General features: G+C 36.4%; 1 protein-coding gene across 3 annotated transcripts in view; it reads left to right on the top strand.

Annotated features, from left to right (window-relative positions):
* NAALADL2 (N-acetylated alpha-linked acidic dipeptidase like 2) overlaps positions 1-26,784 on the top strand; it is a 1,658,881-nt gene that overhangs the window by 1,200,381 nt on the left and 431,716 nt on the right. The gene's annotated exons all lie outside the window — the stretch shown is intronic.

Here is a 26,784-nt window from a genome sequence, read left to right as displayed (position 1 = left end):
TTGTAGGGATACTTGTCTGTTTTGATCATGATGTTTTCATATCAATGCTTTGTATATAGTAGCCTCTCCAGCAATTTCTCTATGAATGAATGGAGCTTTTTATTGCTCATCTGGGATATTATCTAGGGAATTAAGGGCAAATTTTTCCTTTCTGCAGGTGCCTCAGTTCTAGTTTGATCATAAGTCCAGTATATCCACAGAACCTTTATATTGAGTGAGTTCTGGAAACTGCTCTCTCTGACATGCATAATAACCCATAAGTCCATAAAGACTAAGCCTCTTTCTAGAATCTGCATGCATTTTATTACTAGTTTTCAGAATTGTTTCACATCATCTTCTTAGACAAATTTAGACAGTGAATATACAAGTTAGTCTAAAGATACACTTTAACAGAAGAGTTTACTTGTAAATCTATAGGTAGTAGAAAATGTATTTAATTCAGATATGGTAAATTATTTGCTTTCAAGGTATAGAAAATGTCTGGCATATCTATGATTGTTAGAAATACATGTTTGTTTGTTTGTTCTTTTCATTGGAAATACATGTTTTTAAAGTATTTCGCCTCTTGAAAAACCTGTATGCAGGTCAGGAAGCAACAGTTAGAACTGGACATGGAACAATAGACTGGTTCCAAATAGGAAAAGGAGTACGTCAAGGCTGTCTATTGTCACCCTGCTTATTTAACTTCTATGAAGAGTACACCATGAGAAACATAAGGCTGGAAGAAGCACAAGCTGGAATCAAGATTGCTGGGAAAAATATCAATAACCTCAGATATGCAGATGACACCACCCTTATGGCAGAAATTGAAGAGGAACTAAAAGCCTCTTGATGAAAGTGAAAGAGGAGAGTGAAAAAGTTGGCTTAAAGCTCAACATTCAGAAAATGAAGATCATGGCATCTGGTCCCATCACTTCATGGGAAATAGATGGGGAAACAGTAGAAACAGTGTCAGACTTTATCTTTTTGGGCTCCAAACTCACTGCAGATGGTGACTGCAGCCATGAAATTAAAAGACACTTACTCCTTGGAAGAAAAGTTATGACCAACCTAGATAGCATATTGAAAAGCAGAGACATTACTTTGCCAACAAAGGTCAGTTTAGTAAAGGTTATGGTTTTTCCAGTGGTCGTGTATGGATGTAAGAGTTGGACTCTGAAGAAAACTGAGCACTGAAGAATTGATGCTTTTGAACTGTGGTGTTGGAGAAGACTCTTGAGAGTCCCCTGGACAGCAAGGAGATCCAACCAGTCCATTCTGAAGGAGATCAACCCTGGGATTTCTTTGGAAGGAATGATGCTAAAGCTGAAACTCCAGTACTTTGGCCACCTCATGAGAAGGGTTGACTCATTGGAAAAGACTCTGATGCTGGGGAGGGATTGGGGGCAGGAGGAGAAGGGGATGACCCAGGATGAGATGGCTGGATGGCATCACTAACTCGATGGAAGTGAGTCTGAGTGAACTCCGGGAGATGGTGATGGACAGGGAGGCCTGGCATACTGTGATTCATGGGGTTGCAAAGAGTCGGACACGACTGAGTGACTGAACTGAACTGAACTGAACTTAGCAATATATTCTATCCACTACCTCTGTAGTCTGGGAAAGATTAGCACCAGTTTAAATAAAAGTGTTAATAGTACAAACCAAATAAAATACTACTGAAATGTAAATGCCAAGAAGAAAGTAACATGATGAAGCCAACATTATTGAAATGGAAAATGGCATAATGTTTAATAGCATGAATAGCTGAGATATTAGCTTGTCAGAAAAACATTTCTTTTCACTGAAATACTTCAACTTTTGTTTAATTTTACATCAAAGATGTTTCTTTAAACATTTGGCCTAATTAATGATTTCTTTTTTTACTTTTTCAAGTGAAATTAATCAAAGATTGTGGGCAGGCATAATATGAATTACAGAGCAAGCATGAATTACTTTGAAATCCTAGGACTCTCTTTATACTAGTTTTAAATTTGGCTACAATTTAGATTATATAGATAAAATTAGGACAAACTAGCATTCTATTATTTGATCAATGTTTGTGGGAATACTAAATATTACTTAGAAATAGTTTCCCTGACAGGTTTACTATTTGACTGCTAGGTGTGTGTGTGTGTGTGTGTGTGTGTGTGTGTGTGTGTGTGTGCCCACACACGTATGTCTGTTGCAAATAAAACCTTCATAAAGAAGTTATGTTCATTGAATTTGAAATTTTAAAGTTTCTTACAAAGCCAGAAAATTATAAAGTGATAATGTCTTATTTTTCTGCCACATATTTTTTTTTTCTTTTTACTTTCAAACAGATTTTAGGCCAGAGAAACAGGGCCATCTTAAGATTATTTACCTTTGAGATTGTGTTTAAAGCCACATTCTCCATATCTGCTGTACAGAATTTTATCTTTTTACTGATGAATCATTGAAAAGTATGCAATAAGATAAAGTTTATGACAACTTTTTTGTAGTGAGACCAAATTCCCTGCTGGCACATCTCTTGCTTGAATGGGAGATTCAGAGGACTTAGTCATGTAGAATGACACTGAAATTGGTTAAAAGTAGGACTTATACTGAAGAAACCATCTGAATTGCTGATGACAATAGCTGTTGGTGTGGGAATAAAATGACTGAATGATTTCCCTGTGGATTTTCCTAAGGCCACAATGGACAAGGATTAACAGACCAGGCAGCTATTCATCTTAGCATCTGGAGGTAAAATAACAACTTATATTTGTATTATCATTGAGGAAGAATGAAAAATTATATTTATTAAAGTGATTGGATTTTGTAAATAAATCACTCTAAAAATTCTAATAAAACTAAGATAATATACAAATATTTAGAAAAAATACATTAAGAGTACATTTTGGCAGATTAAGTAGTGCTATTGCAAAAATAATTTTACCACTTTTATCTCAAGTAAGAATGGGCTATAGTTAGAACACTTAATGGGAATTGAGCCACATATATTTACATAGACTGAGTAAGTGAAAATAATTAAACCGACATATAGTTGTCACAGATATGTATAAGCATGGAGCTTATTTTTATTGTCCATATCCAAGAAGACTAGAGAAAGGAAAAATAATCATGTATGTATAAGGAAGGCAAAAGTTATCTCAAGAAATTGTAATTTAAAACAGAAAACCCTCAATTAGTTGTTGACTTATGAAATTTAAAACACTGGACAATACTGGCTAGACCTTTTCATTTCTGAATCACTGATCTGAATCCAGCAGATGACATGTCATCAGGGACCAAAGTCATTACCATAGTGTCTTATGTGAAATAAGGTAATTCTCACATTTCTTTTCCAAGAGTAGAAATGGCTACACATACTATGAATTATTAGACATAACATAGGTATGGAAATTGTTGAGGAAAATAATGAAATTTGATGGAATAAATTGGCTTCCTATTCCTTTACAAAATCAAGTATAACTCATTTTAAAAGCAGAACATTGTTCTGTATGAAACTACTCTAAGAAGATGTTATAGTCTGTAAATCAGTATGTTTAAAAAAAATGTTTTTGTTGTTGTTGTTGTTTGTTTTTACTAATTCCCCCTCTTCTGGGGAAATGATACCCAGATTTTGCTGGGACCAAGATCTTGTTCCATCCTCATCCAGATGATGTACGTGGGCTCATCTAGACCTTCACCCCTAGAGGTAGGACACTGACTGTCTTTGAGAAAATAGGAGCTTTTTCTTACCTTTGAAACTACTGGGAAAGAGTCTTTCTTTCCCTTGATGATATGTAGTGAAACTTTAATAGTAATTTTAATTTTACTACTATAGCAAGGAAACTAGTTACTAAAAATGTGGACTCTGAGGGCCAGGCTAGAGCATGGAAGCGTAGTCAAAGAGACAGAGGAATCAGACCCTTGGTGATAATATTTAAGCTGCTGGTTCTATTCTTTCAAACATTTATACTTTCAGTTAAGAAAGTAATGATTCCCTTTATTGTTTTAGTTGGATACTTTTTCTCATTTGAAATATAAATAATTATTTTTATGGAAAGTGCTATTTTTTATGGAAAGTGCAGGATAAATGTGGCAATAGATAACTGAAAAGATGTTATGGAAAATTTGGAGTTGGAAAAAATTTTCCCTATCATTGTAAGTTTCTCTGCTGGCCTAATAATTAAATTGACATGAGACAGACTAATAGGTTAAAAAATATATATTTATTTATGATTGTATAGCTAATCTACATAATATGAGAGATACTAAAGACAGGTAAAATGAGGTATGTATGTCACCCAGGACTTAGGAGAGATAAGTAGGGGTCTGGACTTCAAAGGAAAGAGGAGGGACTTCCCTGGTGATACAGTACCTAAGACTCTACACTCCCAATGCAGAGGACCTCAGTTCAATCCCTGGTTGGGAAAATGGATCCCACATGCCACAACTAATCATGGTGAAGCCAAATAAATAAATATTTTAAAAAATAAAGGAAGAGAGTAAATGTTTGGTAAACAAATGTTTGCTATGCTGAGCCACATAGAAACAATGGAACACTGTATTTTTTTACAGTGTTGATTACAAAATCAAATAGACTTTGCTAGGTTTCTCCCTGTCTATCAGACTAGTTCATATTATATTTATCTATGGTGATAGCTGCCTTCCTGGAGCAGGTCGTCTATCTCAATTTTTTAAGGATAATAGAAGAAAGGTCAAACATTCTTCCTGAGTCTTGTTTCTTAAAAGTAACCAGCATAAAATAATCCTCATGCAAAACAAACAAATTTGGGGGTGGCAAACTTTGATCCCCTACAAGGAAATGAAGACTCCCTCATCCCCCACCAAAATAAGGAAGCAGGCAATACTTGTTACATTATAGGTGGATAGCTGGGTAAATATCACATTGTATTTAGGAATTCAAACCAAGACTTCACATTTAAGATATTTGACAGAAAATATTACAAGTATGGTGATTGGCTTTAAACCAATCTGTCCAAACTCAGAATATTTTATAATTGCCACTCCAGAGACGCTATAGTTAATTTTTTTTCCCAAATATTGCCTTCAGCAGTACTCATTCATTCTGGAAGTTCCAGATAATTTTCCAGTCAATTTCCTTTTATAGAAATTAATCATAGTTTATTTATGTTATATTGTTTGTGGCCTGAGAAACCTAATAAGTTAAATATATTTCACACATTAATTTTTCACATGACTTTGTTAATGTAAATAATTTCAGAAATATTTTTTAAATATGTTTGTTGTTGTTGTTGTTCAGTTCTCAAGTTGTGTCTGACTCTGCAATGCCATGGATCGCAGCACACCAGGCTTCGATGTCTCTCACTATCTCCCGGAGTTTGCCCAAGTTTATGTCCATTGCATAGGGGATGCCATCCAACCATCTCATCCTCTGTTGCCCTCTTCTCCTTCTGCCTTCAATTTTTCCCAGCATCAGGGTCTTTTTCAGTGAGTCAACTCTTCACATCAGATGGCCAAAGTGTTGGAGCTTCAGCTTGAAGCATCAGCCCTTCCAATGAATATTCAGGTGATTTCTTTTAGTATTGACTGATTTGATCTCCTTGCTGTCCAGGGGACTCTCAAAAGTCTCCTCTATCACCACAGTTTGAAAGCATCAATTCTTTGGCTATCTGCCTTCTTTATGGTCCAGTCTCACAACTGTATGTAACTACTGAGAAGACTGTAGTCACAGCCTTGACTTATGGACCTTGACTTACAGCCTTGACTGTATGGACCTTTGCTGGCAAAGTGATGTCTTTGCTTTTTAACACACTGTCTAGGTTTGTCATAGCTTTCCTGCCAAGAAGAACCTTCCTCTAATTTCATAGCTGCAGTCACTATCCGCCATGATTTGAGAGCCCAAGAAGAGGAAATCTGTCACTGCTTCCACCTTTTCCCCTTCTATTTGCCAAGTGATGAGGTCAGATACCGTGGTCTTAGTTTTCTTTTTTTTTTTTAATATTGAATTTTAAGTTGTTTTTTTCACTCTCCTCTTTTACCCTCATCAAGAGGTTCTTTAGTTCCTCTTTGCTTTCTGCCATTAGATTGAGATCTGCATATCTGCTATTGTTAAGTCACTTCAGTCGTCTCTGACTCTGTGTGACCCCATAGACAGCAGCCCACCAGGCTCTCCCATCCCCGGGATTCTCCAGGCAAGAACACTGGAGTGGGTTGCCATTTCCTTCTCCATCTGCATATCTGAGGTTGTTGATATTTCTCCCAGCAATCTTGATTCCAGCTTATAACTCATCCAGCCCAGCATTTCTCATGATGTGCTCTGTGGATAAGTTAAATAAATAGGGTGACAACAAACAGCCTTGATATACTCCTTTCTCAACCCTGAACTAGTTAGTGGCTCCATACAAGGTTATAATTCTTGCTTCTTGACGAGTATGCAGATTTTTCAGGAGACAGGAAAGGTGATCTGATATTCCCGTCTCTTTAAGTTTTCCACATTTTCTTATGATCCACACAGTCAAAGGCTTTAGCTTAATCAAGAAAACAGAGGTAGATGTTTTTCTGGAATTCAATTGCTTTCTCTATGATCCAGCAAATGTTGGCAATTTGATCTCTGGTACCTCTGCCTTTTCTAAACCCAGCTTGGACAACTGGAAATTCTCAGTTCATGTAATGCTGAAGCCTAGTCTGTAGGATTTTGAGCAAAATCTTACTAGCATGGGAAATGAGTACAGTTGTTCAATGGTTTGAACATTCTTTAGTATTACCCTTCTGGGGAACTGAGATGAGGATTGACCTTTTCCAGGTCTAGGCCACAGCTGGGTTTTCCAAATTTGCTGACATATTGAGTGGAACACTTTGATAACATCATCTTTTAGGATTTTAAATAGCTCTGCTGGAATTCCATCACGTCTCTTTGTTTTATTGACAGCAGTACTTCCTAAGGCCCACTTGATTTCACACTCCAGAATGTCTGGCTCTGGGTGAGTGACCACACCATCATGGTTCATTTCAGTTCAGTCGCTCAGTCATGTCCAGCTCTGCAACCCCATGGACTGCAGCATGCCAGGCCTCCTTGTCCAGCACCAACTCTTGAGTTTACCATCATGGTTATCTGGGACATTAAGATAATTTTTGTTCAGTTATTCTATGTCTATTTCCATCTCTTCTTGATCTCTTCTGTTTCTGTTAGGGGTTTACTGTTTCGGTCCTTTATCATGCCCCTTTTTGGATGAAATTGTTAGGTATTTACAATAGGAAAAATGAGTCAAAATGGCATTGGCTAAAAGACAAAGAGGGAAAAACCCGTGAAAATGGAACAAAAGAAAATCCACGGACCAGAGTGAGAACCTCAGGTTAAACAAATACACCCTCTTCCTGACTAGCCTGGTTTGCATAGGGCAGGCTCAGTGTGGAGGAGATAAAACATATAAAAAGAGGAAGTCAAGATGTACTGATACCTCTCATTTTTAGGTCCAACCCACCCTCATGTCTCACTTCACTTTGCTTCAGTGGCTTGGTCAAGTCTGACTCTTTGTGACCCCATGGACTGCAGCATGCCAGGCTTCCCTGTCTATCACCAACTCCTGGAGCCTGCTCAAACTCATGTCCATTGAGTTGATGATGCCATCCAACCATCATATCTCTGCCATTCCCTTCTCCTCCTGCCTTCAAACTTTCCCAGCATCAGGGTCTTTTCAAATGAGTCAGCCATTCACAACAGGTGGCCAGACTATGGAAGTTTCAGGTTCAGCATCATCCTTCCAATGAATATTCAGGACTGATTTCCTTTAGGATTGACTGGTTGGATCACCCTGTAGTTCAAGGGACGCTTAAGAGTCTTCCCCAGCACCACAGTTCAAAAGCATCAATTCTTCACTGCTCAGCTTTCCTTATGGTCCAACTCTCACATCCATACATGACTACTGGAAAACCATAGCTTTGACTAGATGGACCATTTTTGGTAATGTGTCTGCTTTTTAATATGCTGTCTAGGTTGGTCATAGCTTTTCTTCCAAAGAGCAAGTGTCTTTTAATTTCATGCCCATAGTCACCATCTGCAAGGATTTTGGAGCCCAAGAAAATAAAGTCTGTCACTGTTTCCATTGTTTCCCCATCTATTTACCATGAAGTGATGAGATCAGATGTCGTGATATTAGTTTTCTGAATGTTGAGTTTTAAGCCAGCGTTTTCACTCTCCTCTTTAACTTTCATCAAGAGGCTACTCAGTCCCTCTTCACTTTCTGCCATAAGGGTGGTGTCATCTGCATATCTAAGGTTATTTTTATTTCTCCCAGCAATCTTGATTCCAACTTTTGCTTCATCCAGCCTGGCCTTTTGCATGATATACTCTTCATAGAAGTTAAATAAGCAGGGTGACAATATACAGCCTTCACATACTCCTTTCCCAATTTTGAACCAGTCCATAGTTCCATGTCCGATTTTAACTGTTGCTTCTTGACCTGCATACTGGTTTCTCAGGAGGCGGGTAAGATAGTATGGTATTCCCATCTCTTTAAGAATTTTCCACAGTTTGTTGTGATCCACACAGTGAAAGGCTTTGGTGTAGTCAATAAAGCAGAAGTAGATGTTTTTCTGGAACTCCTTCAAGGGTATACTATCCTTTGCTGAATAAGACTTTGAGCTGTAACTGAGCTGTAACACTGGTTTGCCATTTCACATCTTTGCTGCAGAGAGACAGAACTGAGAAATTTACACACTCCGCTGACATACTGTTCCTTTGATATTTCCAATTTTTCTTGAAGAGATCTCTAGTCTTTTCCCTTCGGTTATTTTCCTCTGTTTCTTTGCATTTTTCAATAAGAAAGCCTTCTTGTCTCCCCTTGCTATTCTCTGGAACTCTGCGTTTAGTTGGGTATACCTTTCCCTTTCTCCCTTGCTTTTCACTTCTTTTCTTTCTTCAGCTATTTATAAAGCCTCCTCACATAATCACTTTGCCATCTTTCTTTTCTTTGTCTTTGGGATGGTTTTACCAATAAGTTGTCCAATATGCTACTCTGCTGTTCCCCAGTAGCATATTGGATACCTTCCAACCTGGGGAACTCATCTTTTTTTATCTTTTTTTCTTTTTTATATAGTTTATGGGGTTCTCACAGCAAGTATACTTGGGTTTCTTGCCATCCTCTCCTCCATTGGATCATGTTTTGTCAGAAATATCCACTATGACATGTCTGTCTTGGGTGGCCCTGCATGGCATGCCTCATAGCTACATTAAGTTACACAAGTCCCTTCAACACAAGGCGTGTTCCATGAAGGGGAAACATCCCCTTACATATGCACAAATTAGTGCTTGTTTTAAAAGAAAAATTATTATCCTTTAAAACTACTTATTTATTATTGCTAATAGATTATTATCCTCAAACCATATTTATCTTATTATTGTGATGTTATGGAACACAAATTCATGTGTCTGAGGCACAGACAAGCCAAACAAACTAAAATACTGGAGTTTGGAATACAAAAGGTTTAAATTATTTCTGGGCCAAACAAGGAGAATGGGTTGCTGAGAAACCCTGAACTTCCTGATGGTTTTCAGGACGTTTTCTTAGGAAAAATTTATGGTGATGGCTGTAGCATGTGTGACTTTCTTCTGATTGTTGGTGGTGAAGTAAAAGGACACTGCTCCAGGAACCTTGTACTCAGCCTAAAGTTTCCATCCTCCATGGGAGGGGCGGGGAGGTTATTAGTTCCTTCAGTTCAGTTCAGTTCAGATCAGTCACTCAGTCGTGTCTGACTCTTTGAGATCTCATGGACTGCAGCATGCCAGGCCACCATGTCCATCAACAATTCCTGGAGTTTAAACAAACTCATGTCCATTGAGTTAGTGATGCCATCCAAACATCTCATCTTTTGTTGTCCTTTTCTCTTCCCACCTTTCCCAGAATCAGGGTCTTTTCAAATAAGTCAGGTTTTCACATCAAGTGGCCAAAGTATTGGAGTTTCAGCTTAAACCTCAGTCCTTCCATTGAACGCTCAGGACTGATCTCCTTTGGGATGAATGGGCTGGATTCTTTGCAGTCCAAAGAACTCTCAAGAGTCTTCTCCAACATCACAGTTCAAAAGCATCAATTCTTCGGTGCTCAGCTTTCTTTATAGTCCAACTCTCACTTCCATACATGACTACTATTGACTAGACAGAACTTTGTTGGCAAAGTAATGTCTCTGATTTTTAATATGCTGTCTAGATTGGTGATAACTTTCCTTCCAAGGAGCAGGCGTCTTTTAATTTCATGGCTACAGTCACCATCTACAGTGATTTTGGAGCCCAAGAAAATAAAAAGTCTGTCACTGTTTCCATTGTTTCCCCATGTATTTACCATGAAGTGATGGGACGGGATGCCGTGATCTTAGTTTTCTGAATGTTGAGCTTTAAGCCAACTTTTTCACTCTCCTCTTTCACTTTCATCAAGAGGCTTTTTAGTTCTTTGCTTTCTACCATAAGGGTGGTGTTATCTGCATATTTGAGGTTATTGATATATCCCCTGGCAATCTTGATTCCAGCTTGTGCTTCTTCCAGCCCAGTGTTTCTCATGATGTACTATGCATGGAAGTTAAATAAGCAGGGTGACAATATACAGCCTAACATACTCCTTTTCCTATTTGGAACCAGTCTGTTGTTCCATGTCCAGTTCCAACTGTTGCTTCCTGACCTGCATATAGATTTCTCAAGAAGCAGATCAGGTGGTCTGTTAACCCCATCTCTTTCAGAATTTTCCATTTTATTGTGATCCACACAGTAAAAACTTTGGTATGGTCAATAAAACAGAAGTAGATGTTTTCCTGGAACTCTCTTGCTTTTTTGATGATCCAGTGGATATTGGCACTTTGGTGTCTGGTTTTCTGCCAACTTGACTACCAATGGTATTTTTCACAAAACTAGAACAAATAATTTCAAAATGTGTAGGGAAATGCAAAAAACCTCAAATAGCCAAAGCAATCTTGAGAAAAAAGAATGTAACTGGAGGAATCAACCTGCCTGACTTCAGACTATACTACAAAGCTACAGTCATCAAGACAGTGTGGTACTATCACAAAGATGGAAATATAGAAAAATGGAACAAAGTAGAAAGCCCAGAGATAAATCCATGTACTGATGGACACCTTATTTTTGAAAAAGGAGGCAAGACTATACAATGGAGAGAAGACAATCTCTTTAACAAGTGGTGCTGGGAAAACTGGTCAACCTCCTGTAAAACAATGAAATTAGAACACTTTCTAACACCATACACAAAAATAAACTCAAAATGGATTAAAGATCTAAATGTAAGACCAGAAACTATAAGACTCCTAGAGAAAAACATAGGTAAAACATAAATCACAGCAGGATCCTCTCTGACATAAATCACAGCAAGATCCTCTATGACCCACTTCCCAGAGTAATGGAAATAAAAGCAAAAATAAACAAATGAGACCTAGTTAAACTTAAAGCCTTTTGCACAATGAAGGATACTATAAGCAAGGTAAAAAGGCAGCCTTCAGTTTGGGAGAAAATAATAACAAACAAAGCAACTGACAAAGAATTAATCTCAAATATATACAAGCAGCTCATGCAGCTCAATTCCAGAAAAATAAATGACCCAATAAAAAAAAATGGGCCAAAGAACTAAACAGACATTTCTCCAAAGAAGACATACAGGTGGCTAACAAACACATGAGAAGATGCTCAGCATCACTCATTATCAGAGAAATGCAAATCAAAACCACAATAAGCTACCATTTCACACTGATCAGAATGGCTGCTATCAAAAAGTCTGCAAACAATAAATGCTGGAGAGGGTGTGGAGAAAAGGGACCCTCTGACATTGTTGGTAGGAATGCAAACTAGAACAGCCACCCTGGAAAACAGTGTGGAAATTTCTTAAGAAACTGGAAATAGAACTGTCATATGAACCAGCAATCCCACTGGGCATACACTCCAAGGAAACCAGAATTGAAAGAGACACGTGTATCCCAATGTTCATCACAGTGCTGTTTACAATAGCTAGGACATGGAAGCAACCTAGATGTCCATTGATAGACGAATGGATAAGAAAGCAGTGATACATACACACAATTGAATATTACTCAGTTATTAAAAGGAATGCATTTGAATCAGTTCTAATGAGGTGGATGAAACAGGAGCCTATTATACAGAGTGAGGTAAGTCAGAAAGAAAAACAACAATACATTATATTAATGCATAGATATGGAATTTAGAAAGACGGTAATGATGACCCTATATATGAAACAGCAAAAGAGACACAGATATAAAGAACAGACTTTTGGGCTCTGTGGGAGAAGTTGAGGGTGAGATGATTTGAGAGAATAGAATTGAAAGATGTATGTTACCATATGTGAAATAGATCACCAGTCCAGGTCCGATGCATGAGACAGGATGCTCAGGGCTGGGGCACTGGGATGAACCTGAGGAATGGGATGGGGAGGGAGGTGGGAAGGGGTTCCGGATGTGGAACACATGGTCATCCATGGCTGATTCATGTCAATGTATGGCAAAAATCACTACAATATTGTAAAGTGATTAGCCTCCAATTAAAATAAATTAATTAATTTTTAACAATAAATAAAAATGCAAGAAATAACAAAAATTAATAAAACCAGCTTGAACATCTGGAATTTCACAGTTCATATACTGTTGAAGCCTGGCTTGGCAAATTTTGAGCATTATTTTACTAGTGTGTGAGATGAGTACAATTGTGGGATAGTTTGAGTATTCTTTGGCATTGCCTTTCTTTAGGATGGAAATGAAAGTTGACCTTTTCCAGTCCTGTGGCCACTGCTAAGTTTTCCAAATTTGCTGGCATATTGAGTGCAACAGTTTCACAGCATTATCTTTTAGGATTTGAAATAGCTCAACTGGAATTCCATCACCTCCACTAGCTTTGTTCATAGTGATGCTTCCTAAGGTGCACTTGACTTCACATTCCAGGATGTCTGGCTCTAGGTGAGTGATCACACCATTGTGATTATCTGGTTAGTAAAGATTTTTTTTTGTACAGTTCTTCTGTGTACTCTTGCCACCTCTTCTTAATATCTTCTGCTTCTGTTAGGTCTATCCCATTTCTGTCCTTTATTATGCCCATCTTTGCATGAAATGTTCCCTTGTTATCTCTAATTTTCTTGAAGAGATCTCTAGTCTTTCTCATTCTATTGTTTTACTCTATTTCTTTGCATTGATAACTGAGGAAGGCTTTCTTATCTCTCCTCACTATTCTTTGGAACTCTGCACTCAAATGGGTATATCTTTCCTTTTCTCCTTTGCTTTTCACTTCTCTTCATTTCATGACTATTTGTAAGGCCTCCTGAGACAGCCATTTTGCCTTTTTGCATTTCTTTTTCTTGGGGATGGTCTTGATCCCTGTCTCCTGGACAATGTCACGAGCCTATCTCCATCATTCATCAGGCTGTCTCTATCAGATCTAGTGCCTTAAATCTATTTTCCACTTCCACTCTATAATCATAAGGGATTTGACTTAGGTCCTACCTGAATGATCTAGTGGTTTTCCACTAGCGGTTTTCTAGTGGTTTTCTAGTAGTGGTTTTCCCTACTTTTCTTCTATTTAAGTATGAATTTGGCAATAAGGAGTTCATGATCTAAGCCACAGTCAGCTCCTGGTCTTGTTTTTGCTGACTGTGTAGAACTTCTTCATCTTTGGCTGCAAAGAATATAATCAACTGATTTTGGTGTTGACCATCTGGTGACGTCCACGTGTAGAGCCTTCTCTTGTGTTGTTGAAAGAGGGTGTTTGCTATGACCAGTGTGTTCTCTTGGCAAAACTCTGTTAGCCTTTGCCCTGCTCCATTCTGTACTCCAAGGCCAAATTTACCTGTTATTCCAGGTGTTTCTTGACTTCCTACTTTTGTATTCCAGTCCCCTATAATGAAAAGGACATCTTTTGGGGGTGTTAGTTCTAGAAGGTCTCGTAGGTCTTCATAGAACCATTCAACTTCAGCTTCTTTGGCATTACTTGTTGGAGCATAGACTTGGATTGCCGTGATATTTAATGGATTGCCTTGGAAAAGAACAGAGATCATTCTGTTGTTTTTGAGATTGCATTTGAGTACTGCATTTGGGACTCTTGTTGACTCTATTCTTTCAGAGAAACTCAACACGATTGTTATGTATATTCCTTTAAGAGGAACCAGGACTCTGTCCCAAAGTAGCACTTCTGTTTCTTGACTGCTCCTCCTTTTTTTTTTTTTCTGCATTTCCTCCTTTCACTGTTTAGCAGCTGTTTGAATCTGCACAGTTCCCCAGTTCCTTTGGAACTCCAGGAAAGTCAGGAAAACTGATTGAAGCCTATTTTCTATAAATAAGAAGCAGAGATGTATTTGAACCAGAGAGGGCCCCATTGAGTCTGCTCTGTTTCAGTGATGTGTGTGTGTGTGTGTGTGTGTGTGTGTGTGTGTGTGTGTGTGTGTTTTACATCTAAACTCATTTTCTTCTTGTTTTACTTGCAAAGCCTCAACATGGCCTTTATTTCAATTGGAAGAAACCTGATGGTCAATCCAATCCCCAGCCCCCCATCCCCCATTTAACAAGGAAATATATCGGTTTTGAAATCTCAGGTCTCAATGATAATTAGTAATTATCATTGACTCCTAGGCTCGAAAACCATGGTATTTCCGTTTACCCACCTTGGTAAGGTTAAACATGTTTGGACAAAGAATTGCCTCTCTGGCTTCACTTTTTTCTTGACAAAGTAAGCAAAATTGAACACACAAGTGAATTTGGAATTCAGTTCAATAGTGTAGCATTATGTTGGAACACAGTTATTTAATGCTAGTTCATTCATAGGAAAAAGACAAATCTTTCTCTGAAAATTTTTCCTTAAAAGAATAGCTTATATAAAAAGATCAGTGAATATTTTCCATGTGAATAAGTTGCAGTTTCTGCTCCAAGTGGAGGAAATGGGTTGATTTTATTTAATAGAAATGGAAATTCCAAGAAGAGGAACAAAAAAAGTCTTTTAATCCTAATTTAATCATCTTTCTGAATAGAATAAGAAATCATTATGACTGAATGATAAAAAGTTCTACCTCCAATATCAAATCAGTCCTTTTTCCTGTAAAATGATAAAAGGGTTAACATTCTCCATATAGATTCCATTCAGTGGAAATTTTAAAAACAAAACTTTTTTCATCACTCATTTTTTGGCTCTTTTATTATTATTGCTGCCTTATTACTTCATTGTGGAAGGCACTGTTTGGCACATAGATAACCCTAGACTGTACTAATGAACAGATAAGGAAACTAGTTGCATAATGAGGTGAGGTTAAAGACAGTAAGATTCATATCACTACTTTCAACCTTCACAGTCTTCAAGGAACCCAACTGCAAGATATTTTTTATGTACCTAGGGAGTAGAAGACTTAAATAAAGTCAATTAGATAATAATGATGATTACTCAGATGACTGGCTTCAGCAGTATGTGAACCGAGAACTTCCAGATTTTCAAGCTGGGTTTAAAAAAGGCAGAAGAATCAGAGATCAAAATGCCAACATTCGTTGGATCATCGAAAAAGCAAGAGAGTTCCAGAAAAATATCTACTTCTGATTTATTGACTATGCCAAAGCCTTTGACTGTGTGGATCACGACATACTTTGGAAAATTCTTAAAGAGATGGGAATAACAGACCATGTAACCTGCCTCTTGAGAAATCTGTATGCAGGTCAGGGAAGAACAGTTAGAACTGAACATGGAACAACAGACTGGTTCCAAATAGGAAAAGGAGTACGTCAAGGGTGTATATTGTTACCCTGCTTATTTAACTTATATACAGAATACATCATGAGAAACACTGGGCTGGATGAAGCACAAGCTGGAATCAAGATGGCTGGGAGAAATATCAATAACCTCAGATATGCAGATGACACCACTCTTATGGCAGAAAGAGAAGAACTAAAGAGCCTCTTGATGAAAGTGAAAGAGGACAGTGAAAAAGTTGGCTTACAGCTCAACATTCAGAAAACAAAGATCATGGCATCCGGTCCCATTACTTTATGACAAATAGATGGGGAAATAATGGAAACAGAGACAGACTTTATTTTGGGGGGCTCCAAAATCACTGCAGATGGTGACTGCAGCCATGAAATTAAAAAAGATGCTCTCCTTGACCAACCTAGACAGCATATTAAAAGGCAGAGACATTATTTTGCCAACAAAGGCCCATCTAGTCAAGGCTATGGTTTTTCCTGTAGTCATGTACAGATGTGAGAGCTGGACTATAAAGAAAGCTGAGCGCCGAAGAATTGATGCTTTTGAACTATGGTGTTGGAGAAGACTCTTGAGAGTCCATTGGACTGCAAGAGATCAAACCAGTGAATCCTAAAGGAAGTCAGTCCTGAATATTCATTGGCAGGACTGATGATGAAGCTGAAACTCCAATGTTTTGGCCGCCTGATGTGGAAAACTGACTTATTTGGAAAAAAACCCTGATGCTGGGAAAGATTGAAGGCAGGAGGCGAAGGGGACAATAGAGGATGAGATGGCTGGATGGCTTCACCAACTTGATGGACGTGAGTTTGAGCAAGCTCCAGGAGTTAGTGATAGACATGGAAGCCTGATGTGCTGCAGCCATGGGGTCATAAAGAGTTGGACATGACTGAACAAATGAGCTGAACTGAACTGAAGCATTATTTTTAATTTCTGATACAGAAGCCTATGCTTAAATGTATATATTCAGTGTTGCCATTATGTGTGATAAAGTATGGTCATCTTCAACCAGGATTTGTGAGTACCAAAAAAACAAAAAATAAAAACTGCCACCTAATAGGTCTGGACACCAGTTTCTCTCTGATAAACTTGTGATTATATATGACACCAACATCTACCTTCTAAGAAAACAGTTCAAGAAACTCAGAAAAAAAATCTGCCTTGTGGTTTATTAAAGAGAAAAAAAAACTCTCTATGCCTATAATGATCTATGAAGATGACTAGAGAAAAAACAAAATCAAAGACATTCCATAGCCTTGTTTATATCACCTTCATGAAGTAGAAAGATGTTTAAATTGGAAACAGTAGAACAAATATTATCTGTAACATAAGGATACCTAAAAATGAATAATTCAATAATTCACTTGAAATCTGTAATTTATCTTGCCAAATAACAGAATGTTTTTTCTATAAATTTCCTTAAATACTCTGAATCTGTTAAGTTACATTTCAGATCCTGACCCAGAATTTATCTGAATATTTGCTATCACCTAGTGAAATGGTCACAGGAGACATTTCTGCATTGAATAAAAATGTGATTTCTGAAAGCTCCTTCTACTTCTAAAATTTCACATTTGTTGAAATTATCCTACTATTAGCACCCTCATACGCTGAGAAAATATCTTTGCATGAGGGTGCAGTGGCAAGAGATTCACATTTGCAGCAAACGTGAGCTTTGTGCACCAAAATTACTACCAGTAATTGAAATGAAGAGTTGATTTTTTAAACATAATTTTATTTATTTATTTTTTGACTGTGCTGGGTCTTCACTGCTGCGTGAGCTTTTCTCTAGTTGTGAAGAGCCGGGGTACTCTCTAGTTGCGGTATGTGGCTTTCATATTGAGGTGGGCTTTTCTTGTTGTTGAGCACAGACTGTAGGGTGTGAGGGCTTCAGCAGTTATGGCATGAGGGCTCAGTAGCTCTGGTTCCTGGGCTCTAGGGCAGAGGCTCAGTAGTCATGATGCATGAACTTAGTTGTTCTGTGGCATATGGGTTCCTCCTAGATCAGGGATAGAAACTTCATCTCCTCCACTGGCAGGTAGATTTTTTTTTTTTTACACTGAGCCACCAGGAAAGTCCCTGATGTGTTCTTTTTCAAAATGATAATTTTTTTTATTTTGTTTTTTCTATTAGTATTTTAGCTGCTATATTCTTTATCACATGATAAATTTATTTTTTTCTGTTTTAAAGGAGACAATTACTTATTCACAAAAGTCACTCAGAAATAACTTTCTCTCATCCTCTTCCATCCTCCCTTTCTCTCTCTCCTTCTCATACACACACATACACACAATGAGATTTAAAATTGAAAGATAATGTTTCAGTCATTCCATAGTTTTAAGTTATATTATTTTAATTTTATTACATGAACTTGCAAAATTTTATGTGTGAACAAAATTTTCCCCTCTGATTTGGGTTTAGACAAAGGGATATTGGAGGAAATTATTGACAGTTTTATTTTCTGGCACTGGCAGTATGATTTTTATATAGAAAATAAGATGGAATCAAAGTATTAGAATACATTTTAATTAGTTTAAATGTATAGAAGTAATCATAAAAGATAACATTAACTCATCTTGCTCTAGATAATGAGATGAAATTAAGAATAATAAAATTAAGCCTAATGATGGAGAAAATATGTTCCTATGCCCTTAGAAATAAAGCCTTAATTAGCTGGAATTTTGGAGAATGAAGTGTTCTGGTAATTTAATTTTCTGAATAATGGAAGGTAAACAGAAAATCCTTTAATATTATGCCCATTTTGTTGCAGAGTTCCTAAAATGACTAAGTATTATCTCTTCCCTTAGTAAGTATAAATTACTGAAAATAATTAAATTTTATGATTCCTGAAGGTCATTTCAGAAAATTATCTCTCCTTTCTCTAAACTCATTTTATTAGAAGCTTTTACGTGGCATTTATCATAGTTTGTCTTGTGATGCATGTAGTATTTCTTCTGCCAGTCTATAAATGCCTTGAGGCTAGAAACATGTTTTTTCTTCATTTAGCCCCATGATAGATAACACAATATCTCATATGTAATACATGCTCAAGATATATTGAATTGGATAGTTATGAATCTCAATTAAGACTTTGAGATATTGTAAATTCAGAAATTGCCTCTTGCTTATAAGAACATATCAGAAATAATCACAGTTAATTACAGACTCTGATCTGATTCTGGATCTACTTCATTAAGTCATGGCCAAACCATAAGTTCTGAGACAATTAAAAATATATATCCATAGGTAATGTTCAGGAGCCTATAAAAAATATTGTCTGTTAATCTGCCATCAGATACTTCATAAAAAGAGAACAAAAATGCTTTTAAATTTGCCAGTATATTTATTTTACACAAAAAATACCTGATTCAAATATGAATTAGGAACTTAAACATAATGAAGAAACAATTCCACCATCCAAACTGCTATAAAATAATGGTACATAAACTTCTAGGTTATTAAGATATGTGTCTCTTTGTATTTATATCTGTCTATTATTATTTACAAAATTTTAATTCAAAATATTTATTTTTAAAATATTTACAAGAATAATTCTATATGATAATTTTAAATGATTATATATAAACATATTGCAGCCTATAGATAGACAATGTATTATTTAACCAATGTCTTATTTTTGTATATTTTGTTTTGAATTTTCATTTTTATAACTATTTCTTATATGTAAATGAGTACATCATTCATTCTACCCAGAGTAAAATTCTTATAACTGGAATGGCTAGTCAAAGTGTATGCAGCTATTTAAGATTTTATATAGATATTGTCCTCCTAAAAAGATACAGTAGTAATTTCATCAATAAAATATAAGAGTATATGTTTTCCAAAGCCATTGATCAAATTGAGTAGTATCCTATTTAATCAATTAATGCTAGGAAGTAATTCACTGTTCTATGTGTCCCTTTTGATTATTAATTTATTTATACCTTTCATTTTCATCATATCTGATTTCTATTTCATCTCAGTAAGTGTTGTTTTCCAAGTTTTCTATTAGTATGTTTGTCTTATATGCTTATATATAAAGCTTGTTTTTATCTCTTTTGTGTGCTACTTTTGTCTCCATTTGAAGTATGAAAGTGAAGTCGCTCAGTCATGTCCGACTCTGAGACCCCGTGGTCTGTAGCCTACCAGGCTCCTCCGTCCGTGGGATTCTCCAGGCAAGAATACTGGAGTGGGTTGCCATTTCCTTCTCCAGATTTGAAGTATATGACATTGTAAATTTTTATGTAGTTGTGATTTTAACTTTTGCCCTTGTAATATTCTGACTTTAGGGTTTATTTGTGAAACTGTCTGATATTTAAACATTTTTTTCCAAATGCCTACTTCTAGTTGTTTTATGGTTTCCTTTAAATAAAATTTGCTTTGTTGAATAACAAGATTATTTCCCACACTGCTATCATACTGATTAGCTGTGGGCAAGGCACTATAAGCTCACTGCAATATTAAGATCCTCTATAGGAAAATTTTCTGTCTGTTGAGCCATGCCACCTGCGATGCTGTACATGAGTGACCAGGGAGGTCTCTGGATCTAAAATTCCGTTCCCAACTGTGGGCAATCACCAACAGTTAGGGCAGATATCTGAAAATCATCATTTTTTAGTGAATACCATAATATGGAAAATGGTTAGGAATCACCTTGACTAAAAACTATGACCAGAAGCATGTATAAATTAACTTACAGTCCCAAAACTCAGAAATGATGTTTTCAAACCTCAGCAAAGTTATCCATTGTCTAGAATGGAGCTCCCATGCAAGGTCACATGTGGACCTTTGAATAAAGTTATGCAATAGCTATAAAAATACATCAAGGATCAGGCTTACATAACTTGTTTAATGCAGGCTGTATAATAAGGATTTTTCAAAAGAATTTCCAGGGTAAAATTTTCTTTTGAGCTATGAGATGAGAAAATGCTGGCTCTTAATGTAGAATAATATTGTTTATCTCTTACAGTTGAACACTACATCAAAAGTTTTTCCTTCCACAACTCCTTTCAGTTCAGCATGATTGGGCTCAATTGCCGCTCATTCTTTAGTATATGGAGTAGTCAATCAGGCAGCTATGAAATGTGCTAAAACGAAGCCCTTGAAGTTGAATTTGTGGCTTTGAGAGACAGGATACTTTTCATCTGTATTCCACTTTTTATCATTGTCCTTAAAGTGTCTTAGAAAGAAAAGAAGACATTAAGACATATGGAGTATGAAATGCTAATCAGGTAAGATGGTAAATGCCATTCAAAGGGAGAGATGATACCTACAGAATGGATGATGATTGCAAATGTTTGACAGTTGTGCCAACATACCAGTGCTTTTGGCAGAGAATATTCTGAGGGAAGCCTGTGTACTGGTTTGCTCTTAATAATTCCAAGCATTCAAAGAATGATCACATAAATTTAAACCTAAGCATGATTTGCAAAAGCACATATGAATATACATACATATTCATACACAGATGTAAATTATATATGTTCATCATACTTAATATCAGTGTAGAGGTATACATATTAGTATATTGCTGAATAAAATCCTACTGTACTACTTCTAAATAATGCCTTTAAAAAATATTACAATAGGGCAGGAAGACCATCTATTCACCTTGACTTCCATAATTAAACACTATGTTTTTATCTACATGACTGTTAAGTAGAATATATGACTTTCTTTCATTGAAACCATTAAGGTGCTATAGTTATACTTTTGTTTATATGAAAAAATAACTTCATAATATATTTTTAAAGTAAAAAATAACTCATAACATATCAAAGGTATGTGTATGTTACCACATATAACTTATACATATTTTGTATATATACATATTTATATGAATGTTTATATCTGTATACACTTTAAAAGTGTTAATATCTAGATGTTGTATGCACTTAAATGACTAAAGTAGGGCCATCAGATTATTGGTGGCTTTCTTCCTATTTTCTACCTTCCTCTACTTTCTGAGTTTTGGTAGTAAAGACATTAATTTTATAATCAGAAATGTTATTAAGATATTTCTCCTTTATTAAGAAAAATGCTGTCTTTCTATAAAATATCATTTGTATTATTTGGATTCAGCTTACCTTAAAAACAAGACTAAAGTAGTCAGAATTAATAAAATAGGTATAATGCAATCAAAATGTAGTCCACCCTTTGGGACACATACTACTTGAAATATTAATCTATGGGTCATCTTGACCATTTACTACCCAAGATCATCAAGGTCAATTCCTACATTACAGCAGTTCACCAGAAAGCAAGGCAACTTAACCATTCAATTTTGCCCTGCACAGCACACTTTATTTTTATATTTACAAAATTTCAATTTAATGTTATATCCATTAAAGCTGAGATCTCACAGAGCACTTGAATTGGGTCTATAGTGTATCACTTGTTCAACTGCTCAGTTGTGTCTGACTACTTGTGACCCTGTGGACTGTAGCACACCAGGCTTTCCTGTCCATCACAGCCTCCTGAGGTTTTTTTCAAGCTCATGTCCATTGAGTTGGTGATGCCATCCAACCATCTCGACCTCTGTCATCCCCTTCTCCTGCCTTCAGTCTTTCCCAGCATCGGGATCTTTTCCAAAGAGTCAGCTCTGCTCTTCATTCACATCAGGTGGCCAAAGTATTGGAACTTCAGCCTCAGCATCACTCCTTTCAATGAATAGTCAGAGTTGATTTCCTTTAGGATTGACTGGTCTGATCTCCTTACAGTCTAAGGGACTCTCTAGAGTCTTCTCCAACACCATAGTTCAAAAGCATAATTTCTTTGGCTCTTGGACTTATTTATGGTTCAACTCTTACATCCATACATGACTACTGGAAAAACCATGCCTTTGATCATATGGACATTTGTTGGCAAAGTAATGTCTCTGCTTTTGAATATGCTGTCTAGGTTGGTCACAGGTTTTCTTCTAAGGAGCAAGTGTCTTTTAATTTCATTGCTGCAGTCATCATCTGCAGTGATTTTGGAGCCCAAGAAAGTAAAGTCTATCACAGTTTCCATTGTTTCCCCATCTATTTGCCGTGAAGTGATAGGAGTGGATGCCATGATCTTGGTCTTTTGAATGTTGTTTTAAGCCAGCTTTTTCTCTCTACTCTTTCACCTTCATCAAGAGGCTCTTTGGTTCCTCTTTGCTTTCTGCCATAAGGGTAGTGTCACCTGCATATCTGAGATTATTATTTATTGCATAAATCTTGATTCCAGCTTAAGCTTTATCCAGCATTTTACATGATGTACTCTGCATATAAGTTAAATAAGTAGGGTGACAATATACAGTTTTTGTCATATCACTTTCCCAGTTTTGAACCAGTCTGTTCTTGACCTACTTACAGGTTTCTCAAGAGGCAGGTAGCTGGTCTGGTATTCTCATCTCTTTAAGAATTTTCCACAGATTGTTGCGATTCACACAATCAAAGGCTTTAGTGTAGTCAGTGAAGTAGAAGTAGATGTTCTGAAACTCTCTTGCTTTTTCTATGATCCAACAGATGTTGGCAATTTGAGCTCTGGTTCCACTGCCTTTTCTAAATCCAGCTTGAACATCTGGAATTCTTGGTTCACGTACTGTTGAAGCCTGACTTGGAGAATTTTGAGCATTACTTTGCTAGCACGTAAAATCAATGCAATTGTGTGGTAGTTTGAACATTCTTGGGTATTTCCCTTCTTTGGGATTGGAATGAAAACTGATCTTTTCCAGTTCTGTGGTCACTGCTGAGTTTTCCAAATTTGCTGGCATATTGAGTGCAGCATTTTATCAGCATCATCTTTTAGAATTTAAAATAACTCAGCTAAAATTCCATCACATTCCCTAGCTTTGTTTGTAGTGGTGCTTCCTAAGGCCCACTTTACCTTGCACTCCAAGATGTCTGGCTCTAGGTGTCTTCTGTGTATTCTAGCCACCCTTTCTTAATATCTTCTGCTTCTGTTAGGTCCATACTGTTTCTGTCCTTTATTGTACCCATCTTTGCATGAAATGTTCTCTTGGTACCTCTAATTTTCTTGAAGAGATCTCTGATCTTTCCCATTCTACTGTTTCCCGCTACGTCTTTACATTGTTCTCTCAGGAAGACTTTTTTATCTCTCCTTGCTATTCTTTGAATTCTTCATTCAGTTGGATATATCTTTCCTTTTCTCCTTTGCCTTTCGCTTCTCTTCTTTTCTCAGCTATTTGTTAACACCTCCTGAGAAAACCATTTTACCTTTTCTAGTTTCTTTTTCTTGGGGATGATTTTGATCACCACCTCCTATACAATGTTACAAACCTCCATCCATAGTTCTTCAGGAACTCTGTCTATCAGATCTAATCCCTTGAATCTATTTGTCACTTCCACTGTATAATCATAAAGGATTTGATTTATGTCATACCTAAATGGCCTAGTGGTTTTCCCTACTTTCTTAAATTTGTCTGAAATTTATAATGAGTTAATGATCTGAGCCACAGTCAGCACCAGGTCTTGTTTTTGCTGACTGTATAGAGCTTCTCCATCTTCTGTTGCAAAGACTACAATTAATCTGATTTTAGTATTGACCATCTGGTGATGTCCATGTGTAGAGTCATCTCTTGTGTTGTTCGAAGACGGTGTTTGCTATGACCAGTGCATTCTCTTGGCAAAACTCTGTTAGTTTTTGCCCTGCTTCATTTTGTTGTCCAAGGCCAAACTTGGAAGTACTCCAAGCATTTCCCATACAAATCATTATGTCTGTGTTTTTTCCCCAATGACCGGTATGCATAATAGTCACCAGTATTACAAATGCAGTTCTTTTTCAATCTACTAGTACAAATTTTGCCATTATGTTGGCTTTACATCTTTTATTGGAGGCTCCATTACAAACTATTGTCAAAACTCTCAAATTATTTGTGATATAGACAGATAGTCACAGATTGATATGTAGACATGCACACATAGAATGAAGATAGTACAATATATTTAGTTTTCCTCATGTTCTTAGAAGCTAAAAATCTCAAATATTAATTTTTGTAATAAATAGGATTAACATGGAATTCATGGTATAATTTCTTCCTATCTCCCTTCTCTTTTATATAACATAAATACTTTTTAAAAGTCTTATGTTTAAAGTATTAAATGCTTCCTATTGACAAACCTAAAATACATATAAACTGGCAAAAATTAAAAATTATTTATAATTTCACCATTTGGGGACTCTATCTAATGTTAGTCCAAATATATATATATATATGCATATATGTATATGAACATATATATGTAGCTTTCATAAAGCTTCTACATGCTATATATACTGCCTAATAACTTGATTTTTAAATTAAATATATCAAATATTTTCCATTAATTTGTATTTCATAATTGATAATTTGTACATATTTTGAAGCATTTAAACTATTTTAATTTTTTCTCTTACTGGTGGTGATAAATATCCTATATATATACATACGATTTATTTGTGCAAAATTCAGCAATTATATTTCCAGCAATCAGAATAGCAGAGCAACTCTGCTTCTTCATTTTAGGCATGTATTATATTTAATCTTTTAAAATAAGCCTGTAGCTTTAGAAGATCAAAGAAATTAGAATTCATCTTGTGAGCTGGGTTCCTAGCAAATTTCAGTAGCTCTGTGGTCACTCACCGGCCACAGATGAATGGAAGGTAAGTTTCTTCATTTTCAGGTATGAACATTGCCTTAAAATACAACATAGGTGCAATATATCCCAGCTCCAAGAATCTATGCCTTTTTCACTATGGGAAAAAAACACACAAAAGTATACATTGGTATTTCTGAGAGCAGAAGAGCAGGGCTAAGCCCTTTCGCCCACACCCGCAAGGCACTCCTCGATGGCTGGGATCCCTCATTCCATCCCATGGGTCTATCGTCTACTGGCCCTGGCTGTCAGATGCCACAGGACTTCACACATTTATCTGTGGTTTCTTTCACTTTAGGATTTTTGAAGGCTTAAAGTGTAATAGATTATTTTAGTTGGTGTGTTTTTTCCATGGAGGAAGCTTTCGATAGGCTATGCGTATTGTTACTGGGAATGTATAACAGAGTTTTCCAAAGGCTTTATTTTGCTAAGACTTGCAATTTTTTTTTTTTTTTCCTCTTGAAGTTTTCTGTCATCTACTTTAATCTGGAACAATTCCTCACTAAACCAGCTGCATAGTTTCAACCTGAGATTTCTTATTGTTGCTCTTCTCTTTTGGATTATTTGTATAAGCAATATAACACCTTTTTAAGTTGTAGTTTATTACTGTATCTTGCTGGAAGACATCTAAGAATAGCTTTGAAAGAAAGCATGCATATATGATAAATTTGAGCTTCCTAGGTGGCGCTAGTGGTAAAAGAACCCACCTACCAGTGCTGGAGATATAAGAGACATGGGCTCCATCCCTGGCTTGGGAAGATCCCCTGGAGGAGGGCATGGGAACCCACTCCAGTAATCTTGCCTGGAAAATCCCTATGGACAGAGGAACCTGGTGGGCTACAGTCCTTGGGGTCCCAGAGAGTTGGACATGACTGAAACAACTCAGCAACAGCAGCAGCATGATAAATTTCTTGAACTTCTGAATGTTTAAACTTAAAAAAAAAAAAAAAAATGTTGTCCCTACCTGTGATTATTAGTTTGAGTTAGTATACAACCTAGCTTGAAGATTACTTTCAGTCAGAATTTTGAAGTCATTTCTTCATTATATTTTGGATTCCAGTGTTGCTGTTTAGAATAGGTTCATTCTGATTACTTTCCTATTAAAGTGACCTTTTTTTAAATTTGTGATCTTGTAGCATGTTTGTTCTTGGTGTTCTTAAATTAAGTGTCCCTTCATGAGGATATTTCTCAACAGATTGGGTTAGACAACAGATATGCCCTTTTAGTTATTCCCTTCCTTTCTGGGGAATCCTTCTACTTTCTTTTTGATAGCATTACTTCTCTATTTCCTTTGTTCTTTTTATCTGAAACCCTCCCTAGTTGATTCTGAGAGACATAGGTTGTTCCTCTATTTCTCATTTTCATTTAAAAAAATATTTCCCATCTTGGTCATTTGTTAAAAATCTGATTTCTGGGAGACAGCTTTGCATTATCTGGAAGAACAATTTTTGAATTTTTTCACATTGATTTCCTCTGGTTGTTTCTTTTCCATAGCA

The sequence above is a fragment of the Ovis aries genome, chromosome 1, assembly GCF_016772045.2.
Source record: "Ovis aries strain OAR_USU_Benz2616 breed Rambouillet chromosome 1, ARS-UI_Ramb_v3.0, whole genome shotgun sequence".
Classification (NCBI taxonomy): Eukaryota; Metazoa; Chordata; class Mammalia; order Artiodactyla; family Bovidae; genus Ovis; species Ovis aries.
Note: the sequence above shows the minus strand (reverse complement) of the source record. Positions and strands in the feature narration are given on the sequence as shown.